Source organism: Oncorhynchus tshawytscha, linkage group LG01 (genome assembly GCF_018296145.1).
Source record: "Oncorhynchus tshawytscha isolate Ot180627B linkage group LG01, Otsh_v2.0, whole genome shotgun sequence".
NCBI classification, from domain to species: domain Eukaryota; kingdom Metazoa; phylum Chordata; class Actinopteri; order Salmoniformes; family Salmonidae; genus Oncorhynchus; species Oncorhynchus tshawytscha.
The window spans coordinates 91,762,720-91,772,447 of NC_056429.1; the positions used below are offsets into that span (position 1 = coordinate 91,762,720).

The window sequence follows — 9,728 nt, forward strand, 5'->3', positions numbered from 1 at the left end:
TTAGTCGTGTCTCGAGAAGTGATATTTTAAACGTTTTTAATAGGGTAGACTACATAATGGGGAAGACTACTCTTCCTGAACTGCACTGTTGGTTAAGGGCTTGTAAGTAAGCATTTCACGGTAAGGTCGACCGACACTTGTTGTATTCGGCACGTGACAAATAAAGTTGGCTTTGATTTGATAATGTACATTTACTACGAAATGGAAAACAGTGAAGTAAAGAATAGGAAAAAAATATTTTCATACCCTGTTGATGATCAGTCTTGATTGTCAGGGTATCGTGTGTCTCTATATAAAATACATGGATTTTAACCCAAGTAAACATTACATACATTTTTGAACCTGACCTTGACCTTGATCTTTACCGTTTGCGCAAAGCAGGAATAGAAGTATGAGGTCGTATCTGATTACATTTGGAGTTAGTAACAGTAAATCATGGTTTGAGGGCAAATCTGTTCCGCAATATACAAACGTTCTAGGCTATTTAGGTTACATTACAGGGAATAATTTCCCTTCCTTAGAGAAGCTGAAGTTGCAATGACTGTACTGTACTCTATGTGGTAAGCGAAAACCTCAACAGAATAGTTGTCAGTTCGTTACCTTGACTAGATGGCTTAGTGGGATGGTATCTGATTGTTTTACTTGGGAGGTGATAGATTTGAAGTCTGTGGCTATTCGAGCAATAACTTAGAACATCTTAGAAATATTATCTAGTTGTTTCATGAGTGCGACGTTCGCTTCTAATGCTTGACTGAAATAATTGACAAAAAGCGAGTGATTTTTTAAAAGTAAAATTGCCTCAAGATAGTCCAGACAGAGATGATATGTGTCACACTACCTCCCCTACACACTGTATGAGAAGACTGTTTTGAATTATCTTCACATTTCACAGAAATAGACCTATCACAGTGTATCTGGACAGGAAAGGCACCGATGCAGCAGGTTTCTTGACAAGGACAAGACCTAGCGAGCATGTTGCCTATCCACGTTTGGGGGCGATCAGAACCAGATGGGTCATGTTGTACCTTACCGCCAGGCTAGGGCATTGGAGCGACTGTCACTCAGACCCCGGGTGTGTATGGTGGAGGGGGGCATGTTATGGCGCTGAGGTGTAAGTCTAAAAAGAGTCTCCAGGATATATAACTGACACTCTGCAACCGTCTGTTTCAGTGGAAGACCTGACATCCTCCATTTAACACAGAATCAAAGAGAAATGTAGCAACAGCCAGCTAGAGAGGATGAGAAACATGCTGTAGACAGGAAAGGAATGCAGAGGTGAAAAATACAGTTTTTGGAAAAGTTTCAGCCAGGGGAGTCAGGTGACAGGAAGACGTTTCAGCCAGGGGAGGTCAGGTGACAGGAGGAAGGGAGAAACCCATATAGAAAAGGCTTTATAGAGATTATCATGAAACACAGACATATTCTAGCTCTGTCTGCACATGATGAGGTTTAAAGATGAGCACACATGGAGAGGGAATGGCGAGAGGGTACAGTGGTGAGTGACTTTACCCTTCTCTTCTCCTTCCTCTCATTCTTTAATTCTGTCACTCTCTTACGATCAGGTTTCTCCCAGTCCTTCAGCTGAGCGTTCTGGTGGGCCTTGATCAATGGCAGGAAACCAGCAGATCAAATGGTGGTTCATCTGAAAGCGATAGGCTAGTATCTACACAACCATACCTCTGAGACCTCTGTGACTTTACCTCCATGTGATGTTGGGGTTGTGTGTAATCTTCTCCCCTAAGGAACACAGTAACCCTGAGGGTAGATGAATACAGTACACAGTCCTACGGGGTTGTTTAATATGCTCAATATGCTTATTACTCACTCACTCTCCGCCAGCTGTATGCAAATATAACACATATTGCCTTGGGTCTCTGTGGAGAACCTCACTACTTGCTCAGACTCACCATAGGCCTTTATCTGTAATTAAACACACTAACTTTGTCTCTGGGGTTATTGATATTGATATTTTTTTTATCATTAATAAACAACTTGCTGTAAGGGATTGCACTGCTGTTTCATTTTGGCGGCTGTTTGTCTGTAATTCTGAAATTGTTTAAATAACTTGATTATATTATGTATCTTCAATAAATGTTATGAGCTGATATTGGATTAATTGTCCACATTCTCAGAATGCTGTATACTATTATATATTAAGGTACTTAAATACGATACCTCATGAATCATGGATTTGCTCATGTATCATGTACTGCAGCAGACATAGGCCCCCCTTCTTGTCAATTAGAATTACCCCAAGGGCAAAACTCCAACTGTACTACAATGCTGTCCAAGACAATACCATCTTTTCTACTGCGTATCTGGAAACCCTTAATTCAACGTTTAACAACACAATTCATTGATCATTATCATGTTCTGTTGAATGACTGATTGAAAGACTGAATGATGGCGGGTTGTTCTGAAAAAATCTTTACTAATCCACGAACTGAGCTGGGAGATTGTGCTTTCCTGAGGAGAGGAGTGTTCCTAATCTGGACCCATTAGAGTATAATGGGGTGTTCCTAATCTGGACCCATTAGAGTATAATGGGGTGTTCCTAATCTGGACCCCTTACATATATTATGGGGTGTTCCTAATCTGGACCCCTTACTGTGTGGTAGAGTGTTCCTAATCTGGACCCGTTACTGTGTGATGGTGTGTTCCTAATCTAAATCCCTTACAGTTTGATGGTGTGTTCCTAATCTGGGTCCTTTACAGTTTGATGGGGTGTTCCTAATCTGGGTCCTTTACAGTTTGATGGGGTGCTTCTAATCTGGACCCTTTACATGTGTAATGGGCTCTCCTGCCACTCCTGGTAACTCTTTGCTTCTGTCAAAACAGACTTTCTCAAATTGAATTAAGGTCCTGTTCTGTGCTGCAGCCTCCTCGGCCCCCCTACGAGCAACCCCCTTGGCCTGGCCCTGTTCCCCTCATCCAGCCGCCTCAGACGACTTAAATCGGTGTGGCCTTGTCTTTGCTGGATTAAACCTAACGAGGGTCCACGGACTCCAACAACATGTGCTGCTTCATGAGAGATAGAGAGAAAGATAAAGCCCTTAAATTGAAATTGAATTGAGAGAGAGAGAGAGAAATGGGGGGATTTGTCCAGGCAGCCTTGAAACCTAATACACTTAATTCCCTACAGATGATACAGAGAAGGAGAAACAGACTATTTATGTTGATAGGTTAAATCACTAGGGTGTGTTCTAAAAACTGTTAGTGAACGCATCTAAATGCAGCATTATTGTGAAGAGAGTCATCTCCTTAGCTTTTTATGAATCCATTTGATGCCATTATACAGATGGATAAATGCCAGTTTTCTTTCTGTCTGTCTGTCTGTCTGTCTGTCTGTCTGTCTGTCTGTCTGTCTGTCTGTCTGTCTGTCTGTCTGTCTGTCTGTCTGTCTGTCTGTCTGTCTGTCTGTCTGTCTGTCTGTCTGTCTGTCTGTCTGTCTGTCTGTCTGTCTGTCTGTCTGTCTGTCTGTCTGTAGCTGTGTGTGTGTCTGTCTATCTGTCTGTAGCTGTGTGTGTGTCAGGCGCAGAGCAACATTTAATTATTCGGCTCTGATAATGCGTAAATAACTAAATGCAATGCTAAAAACAGATGTCTAAGTGTGAGGTTCATGTATCATAATGGTTGACAACTGTTCTGGAGAGTGTCTGCATGGTGAGTATAATGTGTCTCTAGCTGAAGTCATGGTGTTTGAGAATCATAAAGGTTTTAAAGTTATTCAATGTTGTTTCCTTCTAGTATCTGCAGAAAATTATTTTAGAACATGAAATAGCCTATTTTGATGAAAACAACATGTCATTATTAAAAATCACTATGGCCTACTCTTTTAATGCTATCGGTAATACATTTTCTTTCCGAATATATGTGATAAGAAATGTAATTTTTTTAATTTGTAAATGGACAACAGAAACACAATAATTAGGCCATTGCAGTCGGTATACTGTCGGTATACAGTCGTTCTTTCATGGGTCTACCTGAGTTTCCCATGTCACTCATAGCCAATCTCTGGCTGTCACAGATAAACCACTTCGTGAATGAAGTGTTCGAGTCCAGATAGTACACACATAAGGGCCGTTGATGTCTGGGACATCGCCTTTGCGGTGACTATTGAGCGGAGCTGAGGCCACAGCGGTGTAATTCCACTCTAGCTTTTTGTCCGATGAAGAGCTTGCCATGGCAACTTGTCCAACTTGCACTGTTGCACTGTGGTTTCATTTGCTTTTTAACCGTAATCCTTTAAGCACTGCTAACGGACAGATTTCAGATCACCGTGTCATGAAATCTCAGTGTTTTTGCTATATTGGCTAACACTGGATGCATTCGATTTCAAAAGACATTGAATAACCATAGCAGTTTAGGTAAGGCAATCTAGTGAACAATATCTGCATTCATTTTAAATTAGGTTATTTTCACTCAGAATAATTACTTTAAAAAATTAATTATAAAAAACATCAGTAATAAATTCGGGAATTAATGGATTAACAAATTAAAAAGTTGATTTATTTTGCTAAATGTTTAGACTAACATTTGAAATGCGAAATAATTGCGACCTAAATATATTGACCTAGGTATTTTATTATATCAATAAAATTAACAGTTTAAATTAGTTACAAATGTCAAGTGAATTTCTCCCCAAGCTTAAACGTCTGACTATGACAGAAACAATTACACAACCGTTTCTGCAAGATATATTATGGCAATAGAATTATTTTAAATAATTATAATTGCAGTACATTGACAATTCAAATATTATTATTATAAATATTATTATAATAAATAAATATTATTATTACTATTGTCATTATTATTATTTTTATCATAATTACTTGTATTGAAAGAGAGAGGAATTACCAGGCCAGGTATACTGATCTTTAAAGTGGTTGTGAGTAAACCGTTTTACTCTATTGGTTTATATGTGTCACCAGTAATACTGAACAACGATGCAACTCGTTCTAATGGTGAACATATGTATCTATAGCAGTCACTGTTCCTGACTGTTTAGTGTTGGTCATTAGGTTTGATTGGTGCGCGCCCTGCCTCTCATGGTTACTTCAGAGGAGCAGCATCATTGTTTGTTGTGATATTGTAATGAAGCCCTCTTTAAAGTAATTACCCACTCTGCCTACCTCTCTGCTTTGGGTAACCAGGCTTCCTGCTCAGTTCTTACTCAAGTCATCATAAAAGACACACTAAGCCTTCCTCTCTCATGTATCCATTCTATCCCAGTGTCAGTTGGCAGCTGGCTGGGCTGTAGGGGCTTCTGCCAGCATTGGCCAGCAGTACACACATTCCCATGTGTTACTGTAAAGAAGCATCTCCAGGGTCAAGCTGTGCTCCTCTGCCACATGCCTGGTAGGCCTTCTCTCCCACCTTGTGGCACCAGGATTTTACCATGTTGTCAGTATTCTACCACTCTCATTATTTTGCACTCAATGATGCCAATGCTAAACTGTAACAAACCAAACAAATGAATCCATATTTTGGGTTGGTGACTCCTGATACATATACACTTATTAGATATTCCAAATAGGTTGTTTTAACTTGAGTCAATAATCTTGTGTACATTTGATTCCTTTACTAACTTGAACAAGCAGCCTAAAAAAAAACATGTTGATGTAAACATTTCCATGTGATTTTAACTCGTTATGAACAATTAGCCTGAGAAAAATAGTCCTCATTACTAAAATGAATAATTAGCCTGAGAAAATGGTTTGTTTCATTAGTTGTTTGCTTCTTTATACCTACTAAAATGTAAATAATTCTTAATGCTATGTTATGAATGAATGAATTACTTTCAGGTGATATTTAATGCTATGTTATGAATTAATTAATTGCTTTCAGTAATCTTGCCTAAGAGCAAACATTGTGTTAGCTCTTAAAGATATCAGGGTTTTAGCTCAGTGTGCCAAGACAGTCTTGAGTAACTCTGACAACCTTGATTTGATACCAGGTTGTTCACACAGGCCTTGGAGCAGCCAGTTCGGTCGACACTCGGTCTCAGCAAGGCTGAGTCCTGGGGCCAGTCCAGATAGGTCCTGGTCTTGACTAGTCTTGCCAGACGGCTTGACCAGTCTTGCCAGTTGCCGAAGGGGATGTCCTCAAGGAAGACCAGGATGAGGATGTTTCTGTGCTCCACCAGCAGACGGAGGGTGGCCAGGCATGGCTTTAAAGAGCACCAGTTACTGCACAGATTGTGACGAATCATGGTGTAGCGGCTGCCATAGAGGCTGTCTGTGATGTTGTCATGATGTCCTTCCCCAGCAGGAAGTCCCTGCTGTGCAAGCTGAGACACAGGAATGGGGGCCTCCTCTGCTCCATGCCTGGCAGTAGCTTCTCCACCACCCAGCGTTTGTCGCTCCTGCTGAACGACTCAAAGGCCTTTAGAGACATGACCTCCTCCAGACAGCTGCGGGAGATGTGTCTGAGGGACAGCAGGTAGTCCCCGGCCAGCTAATGGAGCAGCACCACCAGCATGAAGAGGAGAAGGCCCATGGAGTTGCAGATGAACAAGACAAAGCCCACTCTAGGGAACAGTTGGCCTTTGAGTACCTATTAAAGTTGTGGATAACATTTTAATTCTTGCATGTTAGTTCTGCGTCCCCAAGGTGATACATGATGACCTGAGCATGTCTCTGTTTTATTTTATTTTTATTTCACCTTTATTTAACCAGGTAGGCTAGTTGAGAACAAGTTCTCATTTACAACTGTGACCTGGCCAAGATAAAGAAAGGAGTTTGACACATAGAACAACACAGAGTAATACAAGGAATAAACAAACAAACATACAATCAATAATACAGTAGAAAAATCTATATACAGCATGTGCAAATGAGGTAGGATAAGGGAGGTAAGGCAATACATAGGCCATGGTGGCAAAGTAATTACAATATAGCAATTAAACACTGGAATGGTAGGGTGTGCAAAAGATGAATGTACAAGTGGAGATACTGGGGTGCAAAGGAGCAAGATAAATAAATAAATACAGTATGGGGATGAGGTAGATTGGATAGGCTATTTTCAGATGAGATATGTACAGGTGCAGTGATCTGTGAGCTGCTCTGGCAGCTGGTGTTTACAGCTAGTTAGGGAGGTAAGAGTCTCTAACTCCAGGGATTTTTGCAGTTCGTTCCAGTCACTGGCAGCACAGAACTGTAAGGAGAGGCGGCCAAAGGAAGAATTAGCTTTGGGGGTGACCTTTGAGATATACCTGCTGTAGCGCGTGCTACGGGTGGGTGCTGCTATGGTGACCAGTGAGCTGAGATAAGGCGGGGCTTTACCTAGCAGAGACCTGTAGATGACCTGCAGCCAGTGGGTTTGGCGACGAGTATAAAGTGAAGGCCAGCCAACGAGAGCATACAGGTCGCAGTGGTGGGTAATATATGGGGCTTTGGTGACAAAACGGATGGCACCGTGATAGACTGCATCCAATTTGTTGAGCAGTGTTGGAGGCTATTTTGTAAATTACATTTAGGATCGGTAGGATAGTTAGTTTTACGAGGGTATGTTTGACAGTATGAGTGAAGGATGCTTTGCTGCGAAATAGGAAGCCGATTCTAGATTTAATTTTGGATTGGAGATGTTTAATGTGAGTCTGGGAGGAGAGTTTACAGTCTAATCAGACACCTAGGTAGTTTCCCACATATTCTAAGTCAGAACCGTCCAGAATAGTGATGCTGGACAGGCGGCATTGAAGATCATCTGGAGGTTAGTTAACACAGTGTCCAAAGAAGGGCCAGAGGTATACAGAATGGTGTCGTCTGCATAGAGATGGATCAGAGAATCACCAGCAGCAAGAGCGACATCATTGATGTATACAGAGAAGAGAGTTGGCCCGAGAATTGAACCCTGTGGCACCCCCATAGAGACTGCCAGAGATCCGGACAACAGGCCCTCCGATTTGACATACTGAACTCTATCGGGGAAGTAGTTGGTGAACCAAGCGAGGCAATCATTTGAGAAACTGAGTCTGAGTCTGCCAATAAGAATGTTGTGATTGAGAGAGTTGAAAGCCTTAGCAAGGTCAACGAATACAGCTGCACAGTAATGTCTCTTATCGATGGTGGTTATGATATCGTTTAGGACCTTGAGCGTGGCTGAGATGCACCCATGACCAGTTCTGAAACCAGAGAGCATAGCAGAGAATGTACGGTTAGATTCGAAGTGGTCGATAATCTGTTTGTTAACTTGGCTTTCAAAGACCTTAGAAAGGCAGGGTAGAATGGATATAGGTCTGTAGCAGTTTGGGCCCAGAGTGTCTCCCCCTTTGAAGAGGGGGATGACCGCGGCAGCTTTCCAATCTATGTGAATCTCGGAAGATACAAAAAAGGGGTTGTACAGGCTAGTAATAGGGGTTGCAACAATTTCAGCAGATAATTTTAGAAAGAGAGGGTCCAGATTGTTTAGCCCGGCTGATTTGTAGGGATCCAGATTTTGCAGCTCTTTCAGAACATCAGCTATCTGGATTTGGGTGAAGAAGAAGTGGGGAAGGTTTGGGCTAGTTGCTGTGGGGAGTGCTGGACTGTTGACCTGGGTATGGGTAGCCAGGTGGAAAGCATGGCCAGCCGTAAAAAAATGCTTATTGAAATTCTCAATTATTGTGGATTTATTGGTAGTGACAGCGTTTCCTAGCCTCAGTGCCGTGGGCAGCTGGGAGGAGGTGCTCTTATTCTCCATGGATTTTACAGTGTCCCAGAACTTTTTTGAGTTTGTACTACAGGATGCAAATTTCCGTTTGAAAAAGCTAACCTTAGCTTTCCTAACTGCCTGTGTATATTGGTTCCTAACTTCCCTGAAAAGTTGCATATCACGAGGGCTATTCGATGCTAATGCAGAACGCCACAGGATGTTTTGGGGTCCAGGATCCAGGGGACCAGCCAGTACTTATCACAGCTGATGACCTGGACATGTGTCTGTCCTTGGGCCCAGGGGACCAGCCAGGAGTTATCACAGTTGCACTGTATTCTAGGATCATAGAATACCAGGGACCTCAGGCTGGTCAGGGTCTCTGGGAAGCTCTCCATCACACTGAACTCTTCTAGAGATTCCACCATCAACTGCCTGAGGGAGTGGAGGTCTCTGCTCAGCTCTTCCTCCAGAGTGAATTGAATTCAGGCTCTCCAGCCTGGTTCAGGTTGTGAAACATGTTGGCCAGCCTCTCCTATCAGGTTCAGAAACCTCAGCTGCACAAGCATGTTCAGGTCAGATAAGTATTCCAGGGAGGTGAGGTACCGTGCGGTGAAGTGATGCCCACGTAGAAGTTGATCATTACTGCTGTGAGACTGAAGACAGACTGGAAGATTGGCCTTTAGCAGTTGAGCACGTAGCTGAAGAGTGAGGCCGGGTTTTAGGGTACTGTTGATGATGGTAAGAGGGTACCCAATGGAGGAAATGTTCAAATGAGTCAGGCCTTGAGGGATGTCACCAAATATATGTGTCACGTTCACACTGTTCTCCACCTCAGAGGGAGGAGGGAGAAAGTCCCCTAAATCTACATTCGTCAGCAAAGTGAGGTGGATGAATGCAGACACGTCGACATATACAAGGGGGTTTTCTCGCAACATGAGGGTATCCAAGCTGTCAAGGCCAAAGAAATTATTATATGTAATCTGAGAGATCATGTTTAATTTTAGGTCTAAGAATCTCAATTCACCCAGTCCCTGAGATGTTAAGTCTAGAATAATAGTTATGTCATTGAGTCCTGAATCTAGCCACTCCAGATG

General features: G+C 42.3%; 1 pseudogene; it reads right to left on the reverse strand.

The window, feature by feature from the left end:
• Positions 1–3,997: 3,997 nt before the first annotated feature.
• On the reverse strand, positions 3,998–9,059 carry LOC112261463 (annotated as a pseudogene).
• Between the last annotated feature and the right edge of the window lie 669 nt (positions 9,060–9,728).